Source organism: Cetorhinus maximus, chromosome 6, assembly GCF_964194155.1.
Source record: "Cetorhinus maximus chromosome 6, sCetMax3.hap1.1, whole genome shotgun sequence".
NCBI classification, from domain to species: Eukaryota; Metazoa; Chordata; class Chondrichthyes; order Lamniformes; family Cetorhinidae; genus Cetorhinus; species Cetorhinus maximus.
The window spans coordinates 135,307,478-135,325,139 of record NC_135884.1 but is presented as its reverse complement, the minus strand read 5'-3'; the positions used below and the strand labels follow the sequence as shown (position 1 = coordinate 135,325,139).

Sequence of the window (17,662 nt, the reverse complement as noted above, 5' to 3'; positions counted from 1 at the left end):
ACCTGCTTCAGCCACAGTGTACCTCCCATTTTAGAGGTGCAAGCTGGCTTTAAGTGGTGTTCAGAAGTTGTAGTTTTAGACCCCCTGCTGGTATGTGCGGCCAATGAACAGAGTGGTTAACACTGGCTGCACCTAGGAATTGTTATAATAAGTAGGCAGCATGAAGTCAGCATGCTGCCTGTATTTCAATTAGCAGCCGTGGGTTAACTATGCATCGTGCTTCTGCACCTGTTTTTGGATCTATCCAATTTCGCACCTTATCATCCTTCAATCATTGAAAAATGTGCACAGGAATGTCTTAGGGGTTTTCACAATTGGCCCAAGCAAAGACGCAGAGCCACATTAAGGGATGATTGGGGCCACAAAACTTTTCAAAAAGATGAGTACTATTCTCTTGGGTGTTTGAGCTCCTACTGCTCAAGGGATTCTTGATGATAACCTGCACTAATGTCCTGCTGTATCTCTTTTCCATGCCCTCCACAGCCAAGCTGTCATCTAGCAACTTATTGCAGGCAATTAACAAATCTCATATTCTTGTTGCCGAATGAAAGATGCTTGCAAATCTTGACAAGAACACTGTCTGTACACACATTTTCAGTGAAACCAGGTTTATGATATCAAACCATGTCATGTGTGACTGCTTGTTGTGTGTTTCCACAGAGCTGCCTTTGGTGACGATGCATGATTAATGTGCTCCTAACACCAGCCTTGTGCTTTACGTGTATTTCCAGTGACAGAAATAGATTATCTTGCTGACTGCTGCGCATGCACCTTAGCCTCACGGGACCAATGGGGCCCGCTCTTTCTGGGAAAGAGTTGGAACAGGACATTAATGCAGATTATCATCAATAATCCTTTAGGCAGTAGGAGCTCATAGACATCGGAGAGAATAGTACTCATCTAATCATTGGGTTTTGCGGTCTCATTATGTGGCTTTGTGGTAATGCTTGTGGATGATATAGTTTGAATTCCATCCTCAGTTAACACACCAACTTCTTTTCAACAACAAATATCAACAAATGCAAGAAAACATGTTTCAAGAATTCAAATATTTATTTTTCTTTTCAAAATGAAAAATTAGTTTTTGTATGTGAAAAACACATATTTGATGAATTAGGAAGACCCTATAAAGGCCAAGTCTTTCCTTTTTACTTTCACTTGGACATGACTCTGACCTGGCCATATAAACTAGATGCAGCAGTCTACGGTCCTGGATAACATTGTTACTGAAATGTTCTAAACCAGCCACCAGAACTCACCAGCCCTTGACCAAAGTTATTCCAGTCCAGTTACGATACTGGCGTCTGCCCAGCAAAGTGGAAAATTTCCCACATATGTCCTATCCACAAAAAACAGAAATCAAACCTGGCCAATTGCTGCCCTATTAGCTTAACCCCAAGGTAAGTCCTGAAAAAGACTTACTGTATACTGTGTCACTCCATTGGTGCATGGGAAAACTAGCTCAGTATGTTTTCTGCCACATACGTGGGCATTGAAATCCTGTTCTGATGGTCTAAAGATGTTAGAATCCATCATTATCCAGTCACGCCACTACTGTTGCACCTGGCCTCACCAAGTCACTGAATGGTGTGACAATAGATCTAATGCACTACTGAGATCAGTGAAGACTTGGCTTATGGTCTTTTTTATCAACCCCCAAGTTTTCTGAAGCGAGAAGTGATAGCTCATCCTCACTCTGGCATCTTAGGCCTTTATAGCGAGTTTAGCATCTTGAGAAGTACTGAATGTATCTGGTATGAAGGTTTCACTGCAGATATTCTTGGAGTTGTCACATGCCCTATTATGGACTGCTGTATTGTAAAATCATCCAGAAATGTACTTCTGAAAAAAGGGACATGCTGTGAAGCCTTTCATCTTGCACTCATCAGGACAGAATAGCAAGAATACCAAAGTTGAAAGGGAATAACAAATTTATACTGCATGAGAAAAAGGTGCTGATTGGTTGGCTATTAGATTCTGACTGGTAGGAGCATTGCCATAGGGAATGCACCAGGGAACAGTTGTCCCCTGAGATGTTTAGTTGAAAAAGGTGCAATGCCTAGACATGTTTTTTTTGTTGGCAGAGGACAGGGCCCTGTGTTTGAATTTATGTAGCTTCTAGCAAGTGATGTGAGCCACATTATGAGCCTTACTGATAATCTTGAATTGGTTGTTAATGTAATTCTTTGCACACTCTGGATTGTTCATTAAGTGTTGTCCAATTGCACAATCACATGCAATGTTGGACACAATGTTCTTAGCTTTGCAAGCATGGGTTGGTTGAGTATGGTCAGTACTCTGCCCAAGGGATGTGCTGTTTGATACATCCACTAGTCATTGGAACATATGGCCTACGTACCTATCATCACACCAGCATTGAAATTCATACACCATATTACTCATTTGTTTGGTAGGCAGAATGTCTTTTTGAACGAATTCGGGCCCATCATTAAATATGGCGTGCATTTTGTCAATAGTCAAACTTGTTGATGATGACTATTCTAGTCCCTTTGTTAAGATTACAGATATGTATGTCTGGATCAGCCTTGAGGCCGCACAGCGCCACTAGACATTCGTAGTGCATGTGAAAGTCAGACAAGGCATTGGGTATGCCTCAATATGAATGCACTGGATCAGCTAGTGATCTAGCTGATTCCACGATCTAGGCCCAACTCTTGCTAACATTTTCATCAGTTACCGTGAGAAACTCATCTTCAATGGAAAGACTCCAAGCCTCCTCCTTACATATTTCCAGTGCGTAGATGATACATTTGCATTTTCAATCTGCAGCTACATGTAAGAATTTCCTTCACACACCTTAATGGGCTCCATTCCACGCTCAAATTTACCTTTGAAATGAAGCAGCTTAATGTACAAAGTCATCTTGTGGGATAATGGATACCCTGATCAGATCATTGCTCCATGTACATCGCACAACTTCATGAATGGGCCTACGGTTGCTACTTTCAGTCCTGAAAAGTGCACAGTCCACCTCAAATTACCCTGGAAGGGTAAAGTGTCTCAGAAAATTGAGCAACAGGTGAAGCTAGCCATTTCATGCTGGTCTGCAGTAGCAACACGAGTGGTATTCTCCACTAACAGGATGCTGCCATCGAGCCAAAAAAATGTTCTGCCAACTACACAACTGAGTAACGTGGTGTAGGAACTTCAGTGCTGGTGTGAGGCCAGGTATGTAGGCCATACGTCCTAATGATTGGTTGATTGTATCAAACAGCACATCCCTCCAGCTATTCGCAACAGGCAGAGTATTGACCATACTCAACCAGCCTGCGCTTACAAAATTCAGGGCAACTGCAACTGAACAACAGTTACTTAACAATCCAGAGTGTGCTAAGAATTACATTAACAACCAATTTAAGATTATCAGTCGGGCTTGCACTTATGCTTGCTTGAAGCTACATATATTCATACGCAGGGCCCTGTCCTCTACAAATAAAAAAATGTCCAGGCATTGTGCCTTTTTCAACTAAACAAAACAGGGGATAAAAGGTTCCCTGGTGCATTCTACATGGCAACACATCTACCAGACTCCACTTGCCAACCAATCGGCACCCTTTTCTCATACAGTATAAATTTTCGTTCCCTTTGAAATTTGGTATTCTTGTGATTGTGTCCTGATGAGTGCAAGACGAAAAGCTTCAGCAGCATGTTCCTCTTTCTTTCAGCAATACTCAAGTTCAGTACTACCAAACTGGCAAATCATTCCGAGCTCCAAAATGCTGTAACTGGGAGGTACCCCAAAGAGGCTCTGGCCACCCCCCCCCACGAAGTCCCCAGGTAAGTTACCCAGGAAATGTTAGAAGGATTTAAAGCACTTCTAACTCCTGTCTAACTATAGTACTGACCCCTCCCCCGGTCTCCCCATGGGACTAACCCTTACAGGACTCCCCCGCCCCTCTCACAAGAACCCCCTGACTGACACCCCCTCACAAACCACCCCCCACCCCGACTCATTTACCATACAAACTTACCTTGTCCCTGGCTTCTCAAAGTGGCTGGACCTTTAAACTCACCTGCTTTATGGTAGCTAGTGCCATAAAAAAAGGGGGCATGGCTTCCTTACCTCTGATTCTCCTGGCTCCGACACAAGGCCTCGGGAACCTGCAGTACTGGACAGTTCCCGCCCGGTCTGAGTTAGAAGGTCGGATGAGAAAGGAGTGGCTGGATTTTAAGGTAAGAGACTCGGAGCGGAGTGGCGATCCAACTCTATTGCCACTCCACAGAATTCAGGGCCATTACTTATATTTGATTTATTGTCTACAAAATGTTTAAAAGCGCAACTTCCAAGATGTTCCAGAGGAGGGAGCCCACCAACAAACCAATATAAATGTTTTTGGATTAAAAGCAGAAAAGAAAAAAAATAATTGCATTTCTGTAGTGCTTTTCATTACCACTTTGGGACATCCTGAGGTCAAGAGCCATTGAAGTGCTTTTGAAATGTAGTCACTTAGCCCCCCCCTGCCTATTGCCAACCTTCTATCCTGCTTTAACTGCTCTGCCTCCTCTTAAACAGTATAAATTCCAATACTTTCTACTTCTCTTTTGCTCTGAAGAGTCATACGGACTCAAAACGTTAACTCTGTTTCTCTCTCCACAGATGCTGTCAGACCTTCTGAATTCTTCCAGCATTTTCTGTTTTTATTTCAGATTTCCAGCATCTGCAGTATTTTGCTTTTATCTTCGTGGTAGCACCTTGCTTGAGTCAGAAGGTTTCACACCAGACTTGACTACCTAATAAAGGGCTGTACTCAGAGGTGCTATCGCTCAGGACTGATGAAAGGTTGTTTGGTCTGAAATGTTAACTCGGTTCTTCTCTCCACACATGCTGCCTGATCTGCTGGGTACTTCAAAGATTTCCAGTATTTGAAGGACTCTACTTAGCATGTTCAATTTTCACATTTCCAGTTTTTTTCTTATTCATTCACGGGAAGTGGGCTGTAGTCCAGCAGTTCAAGAAGGCAGCTCACCACCACCTTCTCAAGGGCAACTAGGGATGGGCAATAAATGCTGGCCCGGCCAGTGAAGCCCACATCCCGTGAATGAATAAAAAAAAATCTGGAACAGTTGGCTGAACAGTTGGCCTGTTTACATGATGTGAACTTCACATAACGACAAATATATCTCTGTAATGGGTAGTGATGTGGGGTGTCGATGATGACTAGAAGCATAAAGGGAGGGGTGGGGTGTAGGTGAGTCACATGTAGAACCTGTGTGAGGGTTGATCAGTTACTAACATGGCGAGGGAGTGATGCATACCCGGGAAATCAAAAAAAGAGCATTTTTCTCAATCTCACAACTTCAACTTTAGAATATCTTTTGGTGATGGGTTCTATAGGCCGATTTTGTCAACTTTTATGGATGTGATTCTGCTATTACAGCTGTTATACAGGTTATGTCCCTCCCCAGTTACTTCAGTTCTTTCCTGACCTCATTAAAAAAAACATCTTTATCGATTTTTCTTTTGTTATATTCATCTCACAAGCAATTCCTAAGTAGAACCTCTTCCTATCCAACTTGATCTAATCCGATCAGAGGATTCTTTTACACCTTTCTTCCAAGTGTACTCATGCATTTCTATTCATCTGAACACCTCCATGTGGTAGCAAGTTCCACATTCTAACCACTCTCTGGGTAAAGATGTTTTTCCTGAACTTCTCTCTGGATTTATTAGTGGCTATCTTACATTGACATCCTCTAGTTTTGGACTCCCCAAGAAAAAAACATCTTACCCAGTTTAGAATAATTTGAAGATATTAGATCACGATTCATTCCTCCCCTATTGGCTTCAACATGAATTCTAAATTCTCCCTCAATTGAAAAACGACAATAAATGACAAATTTATGGAGTTAGGGAGGTAGAATCAAGGTTAGCTAACTTTTACTGCCAATTGGAGTTTTTTGAGATTCAAACATCCAATCAAGTTAACTTGTACTAAAAATGTAACTTAAACCCCAAAGAAAGTGATATTCATTTAAACATCTTTACAGCTCTCACTTGTCAAAAACCTAGAATTCTAAAATCCCGGCCAATAATTATAAACTTTATATGCCAACTTCATGCCATAAAAAGGTTCATTGGTTCTGCGATAAAATCTACATCACATTTGGAGTTCAATATTTCAATCTCTAAAGTGGCTAACATAGGCAGAAAACCAATTAGCCCAGGTCAAAAGTACATTCAGTATTTTCCCTAAATTTCAATATTCAGATCAACAGATTTTGGCTTGCTTTACCACAATGATAGAAGATTGTTGATCTATGAAAATTTTAACATGGATTTGGGTGGGGGCATATATGGAACTTTTCATATTTTAAAAAAAAAACAAGGTTTCTATCAAAGAAAGTGAAAATTAACTGCTTGCAATGTACAAACTTAAAGAAATGGGTGCACAAATTAATTTTACAATACCAGTCCTGTCGGCAACAACAGACATTTAGCTCAGGGCTCCTGATAGAAGTCAGAAAACAAATCAGCAGTCCAATAATTTTTGATATTCTATTTAACGCACAGCGTTTCTGTTATGCACTTCATTTTCAATGCAGTATGCATTTCCATGAGGCCAGCACTTTGACAACTTCTTTTAAATCAAGAAACACCAATCTCTGAACAAAATAAACCTGTGCAATGGCATGGCAAGATTGGTACACACTATGGGGTATACAGATTTTTTGTTAGATACATAAAATCTTCACTCCATTGGATTTGTAGATATGTGGCTGGGTATTTCTTGAGGCTTGAATGCTGTAGCAATAGGTTCTATGCTCTGCAAAAGATAGACAGAAAGACAGCACCACTTATTTTAATATCCACAGTCAACAATAAGGTTTTGAAAATAACCAAAGAGAGTATTTGAAAAACACTTAGAGAATTCAATCAAAACAAAGATCAATTAAAAACAGAGCATGCCTATTAAACGTACAGGTGCATTTGAGGATGTAAAAAGGTTGGTGGATGTTTCAAAATGATGACTATCATGACTTTAAGAAAGTCCTTCATAAGTTCCAACTTAACTTGTAACTAAACTGCAGGTTCATGATAATATAAATTAACCCCGAAAAATATTTATACAATTTTTTGTTTACGTAACTTTGAATTAAAAATGAGTTAAAGATGTTATGGCCAATATTAACTGCATTAAGTTGACCACAAAATCTTTGCTGTTAATATTATTTATGACATAACAGGATAGTAGTTGGAAACAAAGGAGGCGGTGGCACAGTGGTATTGTCACTGGTCTGGACTGGTATTCCAGAGACCCAGGGTAATGCATTGAGGGCTTGGGTTCAAATCCCACCATGGTAGATGGTGAAATTTGAATTCAATAAAAATCTGGAATTGAAAGTCTGATGATGACCACAAAACCATTGCCGATTGTTATAAAATCCCATCTGATTCACTCATGCCCTTTAGGGAAGGAAACTTGCCATCCTTACTTGGTCTGGTCTACATGTGACTCCAGACCCACTGCAATGTGGTTGACTCTTAAATGCCCTCTGAATGAGGGCAATTAGAGATGGACAATAAATATTGCTCTAGCCAGTGACGCCCACATCCCATGAGCTAATTTTTTAAAAATGACACCAAGGGCCAAGAAATCAGTAATCTAATAGCTGAGAAAATGATCAATTTTAATATTGACTGTGTAGAAAATCTAAATGATGCTAAAAGAGGTAAAACAAATATAATGTGCTTTTATAATCAAACATCTTCCAATTAAACATTTGAATTTTCATGGATCAAATCATCACATGAATATTTGCTTTGACCCTTTCTGAGTAAACAGGTTGGTAAAACGGACAACAGGGCATATTAAGGATTATCCCTAGAAGGAGGAAGTTAGAAATGTTTTCACATGGACGATTATTGGAGCACAGAATGTATTACCACAAGTGGTAATTGAAACTAAGACGATGACATCAGTTAAAATTATTAAAAGCACAGAAGGATGAGTAGGAAACAGCAGGGAAATGGGATCAGAATAGATTGCTTTCCATTGAAGAGGTGGCAACAGCATGATGTGCTGTAATTTCTATGATTCATTGCACAATCCACAAATACCAGTCTCTTCCTCACATAAATCAGTGTCTCAGCCCAAGAGATTAAACTCATGTTATTCGTATTGTCTTTGGCTTCATTCCTGCGCTCATCGTACCATGTGCGCAAGATGAAAATTTGCCAACTCTCAAATTATTCTCATCATGATAAAAGATGTAAGTTCCACTATAATTAACAAATGTAGATGAAAAAAAAAATGGCTCGGGTGTGTTATTTAGTCAGGGATTGGGATTATGTTTTGAATTAATGGTTCTAAGGCAAATGGCATATCAGGCTGTGCAGGAGCCACAGTACTTAAGTCCGCTCACTTAGTACCATATTAGCAACCAAACCTATAGTTCCCCTACTGCTGTTGAATAACACACAACTACTTTACTGCACCATACCCAGGTACTTACGATTCAGTACAATTGTACCACCATCTGAGAGCAGCTTCTCCAAATTAAATAACAGATATGGTCATGTAACTGGTTGTCACTGAAATCTCATATGCTGGACATCTCTAAATCATCAGGAATAAAAGAAAGGGTGCCGATCCACAAAATTTCCGATAAGTCAGCTCGCTGACAGGACTCATAACTAACATCATTTCGAGCAGCTGTTTGTGGCGACTGATATACAGCACGTCTTCAGGGAGTAGAAATATTACTCTAACATTGTGTCTCTTTAAAAAAAAAAGTTATTGTCATTGAACACTTCTGTCACTACTGCAACTGCTCATGCAGCACCTTTGACATAAGTAAAACGGCCGAAGGCACCTCACAGGAGGGCAATCAAAAAAAATGACACTGAGCCACACAAGATATTAGGACAGATGACCAAAAACTTGGTCAAAGAGGTAGGTTTTTAAGGAGCATTTTAAAAGAGGAAATCAAGGTGGAGAGGGTTAGGGAGCAATTCCAGAGCTTTGGGCATTGGTAACTGAAGGCACAGACCCTAATGGTGGCCCATTAAAACTGGGATTGATCAAGGGGCCAGAATTAACCGCCACCTTTAATTATTGTACAGTACCCGATTCAGGTATTCTTGACACTGAATGGATTTCTTCAGCACTTTCTGGGAATCGTTTAATTTTTGTAGCAAGGACTCTGAAATAAAGGAAACAGGTTTCATGCATAATGATAAAAACAGATACAACACTGAAATATACAGACTACTCAAAACAGAAATAACATTTCCTTTGATCATGACAAAAAGAAAATCAGGCCGAGATTTCAGTTTTGGTGGGGTTCGTCAGGGATTTAAATATTAATATGTTTAAGGCTTGTTAAAGGAAATAACTTCCAGACTCTGGGCTAACATGTACAACAGGCAGCAGTGAGGAGTTACAGCCAATGTAATCAGGATGAAGAATTATAGAGCTCAAAGTCTACCTCACTTATTAAAAAGGAGTCCCTTCGAAAAAATGTTCCAAAAAGTGTAAAACAAAATGTTTGATTCTTTTCTTTTTGTGACTTTTCGGGAACAATGATTAGGGAACCTTATTCTGTTTTGAAGAGCTACATGACAATCTTTGTCACAATCTCACAAAAATTAAAATGTTTATAGCACACGTTATATTACGTGCTTGCAAACAAAGGAGAAACAAACTGCAAAACTTTTTCCTGTGATGTATTTATTTTGTATTACACCTGTTCTAAGTAGTTTTGAAATAACACAATTTCGTTATTAAGTAGTTAACAAGTTACTACCCATTTATTCGTTGTACTTACTATGTACCCCATTCTAAAGTAGTTCGGAACTATATGATTTATATTTTGTGGCCAAAATTAATAATACGTAAAACAGACATTGTGATGGAAAAGTGAGCGCCTTGCAACATTCTCAATATGGGGGATCAGAGATTAGCGAGGACACACTGCACACATATAGTGTGTAAACTTGCTTCACGGACACAGGTTTAAAATGATCCAAGGTGTATTAGCTGGCATTATTTCATTTTGCATTGTTATTTAACCCTGTAACACACGAGTAAAGTCTGCAAGGTGGATTGCAAACATGCATTAAGTGACAAGGACTCCACTACTCCCATAAGGAAGAGACTGCCACAGGGAGTTGCACCAAAGAAAGCAAAAGCACAAGGCGCAACAATCCATTCGAGCATTCTTAAAACCTGTAATTCACCAAGGCGTGCTAAAAAGATGTACCATCGTGATGGTGAATGTTAATTGTTTTTGTGCATTGTGGGCAGTACTCTGTAAAAAGATGGTGCAGGAAAATATTTACAGAATATTCAAATTAATTCTTTTTCCAGGATTCCAGATTTCTCTCAGCCTGTTTCTGACCAGTTGTATATCTTGCCAAAGGGTAATGATTTCAGGAGTTGTATTCTATAGTCAAGCCTTAATATATTAAAAAGATAGATATACACACAGACCCTCATTCCTTTTCTAGCCCATTATTATGTCAAACAAAATAAGTGAAACACTTACAACAATGCAAATTTTCAGGCAGCATTAGAATCTACAATCAATTTGACAACATCTCACACTTTCAGTGCTCGGCGGAGTTGTTGTCTTCACAAACTATTCCTTATATTAGGTTAATTTGATATACATCAACAGGTTCTCTGAGGCACAAGACTTTAACCCAGTTACATTATGAGGATTCACAATAAGTGTTATGCAACAAAAACACAATGTGCAATCCCCTTGGCTTCTGTTGCACTTATGTGAAGCATCGTTTGATTGAAAAAATATTTTTTCTATGTTAAAGGCACAATATAAATGCAAATAAAGAACAATAACTTGTGTTCATATATATGCACATATATATTTATCAAGTAGCTTGACACCATTCAGGACAAAGCAGCCAGCTTGATTGGCACCAAACCCACAAACATTCACTCCCTCCACCACCGATGCAAGATGCACCGCAGGAATTCACCAATGCTCCTTCAACAGCACCTTCCAAACCCATGACCATTACCATCTAGAAGGGCAGCTGATAGACGGGAATACCACCACCGGGAAGTTCCCCTCCAAGTCACTGACCATCTTGACTTGGAAATATATTGCCGTTCCTTCACTGTCGCTGGGTCAAAATCCTGGGACTCCCTCCCTAACAACACTGGTGAAGCAACGCCACATGGACTGCAGCTGTTCAAGAAGGCAGCTCACCACCACCTTTTCAAGGGCAACTAGGGATGGGCAATGAATGCTGGCCTAGCCAGCGACCTTCACATCTCATGAATGAATTTTTTAAAAAAAATTATCACAACCTCTGTTCACCCCAAAGCACTTTATAACCATACTTTATGTACAACAGTTCCTGAAGAACTAACTCCATCCCTCTCCCTGGCAACTGTAAGAGGCTGAACCAGACTGTTCACAATCTTACTATTGTTTTTGACCCAGAGATGAGTTTCCCACCATATATCCACTCTATCACCAAGACGGCTTACTTCCATCTCTGCAACATCGCCCTACTCCACCCCTGCTTTAGCTCATCAGCTGCTGAAACCCTCATCCATGCCTGTTACCTCTCGGGTCAGCCTCCCATCTTCCATAAACATAAGCTTATCAAAACTCTCTGTATCGTCCATTTCCTCCAGCCCTATAAGCCTTTGTAATCTCTGCGCTTCTTTAATTCTGACCTCTTGAAACTTCCTGATTTTAATTGCTCCAGCATTGGTGGTTGTGTCTTCAGCTACCTAGGTTTTAAGTTCGGACTCTAAGAGTCATACAGACTCGAAACTTTAACTCTGTCTTTCTCTCCACAGATGCTATCAGACCTGCTGAGTTTTTCCAGCACTTTTTGTTTTTGTTTCAGATTTCCAGCATACGCAGTATTTTGTCTTTATTTTAAGTTCTGGAAATTCCTCCCTAGAAACCTCTCTGCCTCTCTCTGCTCCTTTAGGGCACTCTTTAAAATCTACTTCTTTGAGCAACCTTTGGTCACCTGTCCTAATGTATGTTGTGGCTTGCTGTCAATTTTTGATGAATTAGCACCAGCCATGATTCAGTTGGTAATACTCTTGCTTTTGCGTCACAAGATTCTGTGTTCCAAGTCCCAATCGAAGACTTCAGCATTGCGAAGGTGTCGTCTTTTGGATGAGCAGAGGGGCATGTTAGTGGAGTGGTGAAAAAGGCATATGGGACACTTGCCTTTATCAATCGAGGCATAGATTACAAAAGTAGGGAGGTCATGTTGGAGTTGTATAGAACTTGGTGAGGCCACTGCTGGAGTACTGTGTGCAGTTCTGGTTGCCACATTATAGGAAGGATGTGATTGCACTGGAGGGGGTGCAGAGGAGATTCACTAGGATGTTGCCTGGGATGAAACATTTAAGTTATGAAGAGAGGTTGGATAGACTTGGAGATAAAGACAAAAAACTACTGCGGATGCTGGAAATCCGAAACAAAAACAGAATTACCTGGAAAAACTCAGCAGGTCTGGCAGCATCGGCGGAGAAGAGCTGACGTTTCGAGTCTTCATGACCCTTCAGCAGAACTGAGTAAAGTTAGGAGAGGAGTGAAATATAAGCTGGTTTAAGGTGGGGGGGGAGAGAAGGTGGTGGGGGGGGGGGGGGGGGGGAGGTGTTGTAGGGACAAGCAAGCAGTGATAGGAGCAGAGAATCAAAAGATGTCACAGACAAAAGGTCAAAGAGGTGTTGAAGGTGGTGATCTTATCTAAGAATATGTGCTAATTAAGAATGGATGGCAGGACACTCAAGGTACAGCTCTAGTGGAGGTGGGGTAGAAAGACTGACAGGGTATTACAGTTATAGATTTAAAAATAATGGAAATAGGTGGGAAAAGAAGAATCTATATAAATTATTGGAAAAAACAAAAGGGAGGGGGAAGAAACGGAAAAGGGGTGGGGATGGGGGAGGGAGTTTAAGATCTAAAGTTGTTGAATTCAATATTCAGTCCGGAAAGCTGTAAAGTGCCTAGTCGGAAGATGAGGTGCTGTTCCTCCAGTTTGCGTTGGGCTTCATTGGAACAATGCAGCAAGCCAAGGACAGACATGTGGGCAAGAGAGCAGGGTGGAGTGTTAAAATGGCAAGCGACAGGGAGGTTTGGGTCTTTCTTGCAGACAGACCGCAGGTGTTCTGCAAAGCGGTCGCCCAGTTTGCGTTTGGTCTCTCCAATGTAGAGGAGACCCCATTGGGAGCAACGAATGCAGTAGACCCCATCCCATTCTCTCAGTTCCTTCGCCTCCGTCGCATCTGTTCTGATGATGCTACCTTCAAAAACAGTTCATCTGACATGTCCTCCTCCTTCCTTAACCGAGGTTTTCCACCCACGGTCGTTGACAGGGCCCTCAACCGTGTCCGGCCCATCTCCCGCGCATCCGCCCTCGCTCCTTCTCCTCCCTCCCAGAAACATGATAGGGTCCCCCTTGTCCTCACTTATCACCCCACCAGCCTCCGCATTCAAAGGATCAATCTCCGCCATTTCCGCCAACTCCAGCATGATGCCACCACCAAACACATCTTCCCTTCACCCACCCTGGTGGCATTCCATAGGGATTGTTCCCTCCGGGACACCCTGGTCCACTCCTCCATCACCCCCTACTCCTCAACCCCCACCTATGGCACCTCCCCATGCCCACGCAGAAGATGCAACACCTGCCCCTTCACTTCCTCTCTCCTCACCGTCCAAGGGCCCAAACACTCCTTTCAAGTGAAGCAGCATTTCACTTGCATTTCCCCTAGCTTAGTCTACTGCATTCGTTGCTCCCAATGCGGTCTCCTCTACATTGGAGAGACCAAACGCAAACTGGGCGACCGCTTTGCAGAACACCTGCGGTCTGTCCGCAAGAAAGACCCAAACCTCCCTGTCGCTTGCCATTTTAACACTTCACCCTGCTCTCTTGCCCACATGTCTGTCCTTGGCTTGCTGCATTGTTCCAGTGAAGCCCAACGCAAACTGGAGGAACAGCACCTCATCTTCCGACTAGGCACTTTACAGCTTTCCGGACTAAATATTGAATTCAACAACTTTAGATCTTAAACTCCCTCCCCCATCCCCACCCCTTTTCCGTTTCTTCCCACTCCCATTTGTTTTTTCCGATAATTTACATAGATTTTTCTTTTCCCACCTATTTCCATTATTTTTAAATCTATAGCTGTAATACCCTGTCAGTCTTTCCACCCCACCCCCACTAGAGCTGTACCTTGAGTGTCCTGCCATCCATTCTTAATTAGCACATATTCTTAGATAAGATCACCACCTTCAACACCTCTTTGACCTTTTGTCTGTGACATCTTTTGATTCTCTGCTCCTATCACTGCTTGCTTGTCCCTACAACCCCGCCACCCGCCCCCCCCAACCTTCTCTCCCCCCATCCCCCCCCATCTTAAACCAGCTTATATTTCACCCCTCTCCTAACTTTACTCAGTTCTGCTGAAGGGTCATGAGGACTCGAAACGTCAACTCTTTTCTTCTCCGCCGATGCTGCCAGACCTGCTGAGTTTTTCCAGGTAATTCTGTTTTTGTTTTGGATAGACTTGGGTTCTTTTCGTTGGAGCGGAGAAGACTGAGGGGCGGCCTGATCGAGATGTACAAGATTATGAGGGGCATGGACAGGGTGGATATGGAGCAGCTGTTCCCTTTAGTTGAAGGGTCAGTCACAAGGGGACATAAGTTCAAGGTGAGAGACAGGAGGTTTAGAGGGGATGTGAGGGAAAACATTTTTACCCAGAGGGTGGTGATGGTCTAGAATGCACTGCCTGGGAGGGTGGTGGAGGCGGGTTGCCTCACATCCTTTAAAAAGTACCTGGATGAGCACTTGGCACGTCATAACATTCAAGGCTATGGGCCAAGTGCTGGTAAATGGGATTAGGTAGGTAGGTCAGGTGTTTCTCACGTGTCGGTGCAGACTCGATGGGCCAAAGGGCCTCTTCTGCACTGTGATTTTGTGAGATGTTAAGCCGAGGTCCAATCTGCCTGCTCAGGTGGAGTTGGAAGATTGCATGGCAGTATTTCCAAGAAGAACAGGGAAGGGTCAAATATTTATCATTTATATTTATTATATTATATTTATTAAACACCTGCGGTCTGTCCGCAAGAAAGAACCAAACCTCCCTGTCACTTGCCATTTTAATACTCCACCCTGCTCTCTTGTCCACATGTCTGTCCTTGGCTTGCTGCATTGTTCCAGTGAAGCCCAACGCAAACTGGAGGAACAGCACCTCATCTTCCGACTAGGCACTTTACAGCCTTCCGGGCTGAATATTGAATTCAACAACTTTAGATCTTAAACTCCCCCTCCCCCCATCCCCATCCCGTTTCTTCCCCCTCCCTTTTGTTTTTTTTTCAATAATTTATATAGATTCTTTTCCCACCTATTTCCATTATTTTTAAATCCACAACTAATACCTTGTTAGGCTTTCCACCCCACCCCAACTAGGTCTGTACCTTGAATATCCTGCCATCCATTCTTAATTAGCACTTTTCTTAGATAATATCACCACCTTCAACACCTCTTTGATCCTTTTGTCTGTGACATCTTTTGATTATCTGCTGCTATCACTGCTTGCTTGTCCCCACAACCACCCCACCCTCAACTTCTCTCTCCCCCCGCCCCCCACCTTAAACCAGCTTATATTTCACCCCTCTCCTAACTACACTTCAGTTCTGTTGAAGGGTCATGTTGGACTCGAAACGTCAACTCTTTTCTTCTCCACCGATGCTGCCAGACCTGCTGAGTTTTTCCAGGTAATTCTGTTTTTGTTTTGGATTTCCAGTATCCGCAGTAGCTTTTTGTTTTTATCAAATATTTATCCCTCAATCAACATCACAAAAACCAGATAATCTGGTCATGGGCCTGAAATATTAACTCTGTTTCTCTCCATAGACAGCGCCTGATCGGCTAAGCGTTTTCTGCTTTTATTATCTGGTCATTAACAGGTTGCTGTCTGTGTGGGAGCTTTCTGTGTGCAATTTAATTGCTGTGTTTACAACAGGGACTACACTTCAAAAAGTACTTCATTGACTGTAAAGTGCTTTGAGATGTGCAGTAATGGTGAATAGTGTGATATAAATGCGCAACTTTATAAAATCAATACCATGCTGAAGCACCATGGGGCATTTTGCCAGGTTACAGACACTACACAAATAAATACGTTAAAATACCTGGAAAAACTCAGCAGGTCTGGCAGCATCTGTGGAGAGGAACACAGTTAATGTTTCGAGTCCGTGTGACTCTTCAACAGAACTAAGTAAAAATAGAAAAGAGGTGAAATATAAGCTGGTTTAAGGGGGCGCAGGGGGGGTGGGAGGAGACAGGTAGAGCTGGATAGAGAGCCAGTGATCGATGGAGATAGCCAAAAGATGTCATAGACAAAAGGACAAAAAGGTGTTGAAGGTGGTGGTATTATCTAAGGAATGTGCTAATTAAGGGTAGACAGCAGGACAAGCAAGGTACAGTTAGCCCTAGTGGGGGTGGGGTGAAGGGAAGGGATTGAAATAGGCTAAAAGGTAGAGATAAAACAATGGATGGAAATACATTTAAAAATAATGGAAATAGGTGGGAAAAGAAAAATCTATATAAATTATTGGGAAAAAGGGGGATCGGAAAGGGGGCGGGGATGAAGGAGAGAGAGTTCATAATCTAAAATTGTTGAATTCAATATTCAGTCCTGAAGGCGTTAAAGTGCCTAGTTGGAAGATGAGGTGCTGTTCTTCCAAAACAAAAACAAAAATACCTGGAAATACTCAGCAGGTCTGGCAGCATCTGCGGAGAGGAACACAGTTAACGTTTCGAGTCCGAATGACCCTTCAACAGAACTAAGTAAAAATAGAAGAGGGGTGAAATATAAGCTGGTTTAAGGAGGGGGGGGGGTTGGTGGGACAAGTAGAGCTGGATAGAGGGCTAGTGATAGGTGGAGCTAACCAAAAGATGTCACAGACAAGAGGACAAAGAGGTGTTGAAGGTGGTGATATTATCTTAATTAGCACATTCCATCGATAACATCACCACCTTCAACACCTCTTTGTCCTCTTGTCTGTGACATCTTTTGGTTATCTCCACCTATCACTGGCCCTCTATCCAGCTCTACTTGTCCCACCCTCCCCCCCCCTTAAACCAGCTTATATTTCACCCCTCTTCTATTTTTTACTTAGTTCTGTTGAAGGGTCATTCGGACTCGAAACGTTAACTGTGTTCCTCTCCGCAGATGCTGCCAGACCTGCTGAGTTTTTCCAGGTATTTTTATTTTTGTTTTGGATTTCCAGCACCCGAAGTTTTTTGCTTTTATTATAATAAATACAAGTTGTTGTTGTTCCGAAGCTCCTGGATTCTCACTCTCACCAACCCCCCCCCCCCTCCCCCCGCCCCGCGACTTCAGGCCCATCAACATCCAGCACTTTGATGGCGCCTCCCTCCTCCACAAGGCCCCGGGAAGTGCATTTCACTCCAGTTGGTGGTTATCAAACTGGCGCTCAGGGACAGCGCAAAGTGAAGCCCCATGGCAGCGGCCGGCGGTTAGCGGGCAATCAGCAGCGATACAGGATAAAATACCGAGTGTGTTGTTGACAGCAGTGAGTTCACCGGCCACCTCCGCACATTCTTCGGTGTTTATCTTCCCCGCCATCCTCGTCTCATCCGCAGCAGCGCCGCCCCCCGCGCGCGCGCACA

The 17,662-nt window shown here is 42.3% G+C and overlaps 1 long non-coding RNA gene across 1 annotated transcript; it reads right to left on the bottom strand.

Annotated features, from left to right (window-relative positions):
- Nucleotides 1–5,877: 5,877 nt before the first annotated feature.
- On the bottom strand, nucleotides 5,878–17,647 carry LOC144682176 (uncharacterized). Its single transcript, XR_013576962.1, has 3 exons — nucleotides 17,546–17,647; nucleotides 9,089–9,165; nucleotides 5,878–6,785 (listed from the first exon to the last, which is right to left on the bottom strand). It is a non-coding gene; the product is annotated as an uncharacterized LOC144682176 (long non-coding RNA).
- Nucleotides 17,648–17,662: the final 15 nt, after the last annotated feature.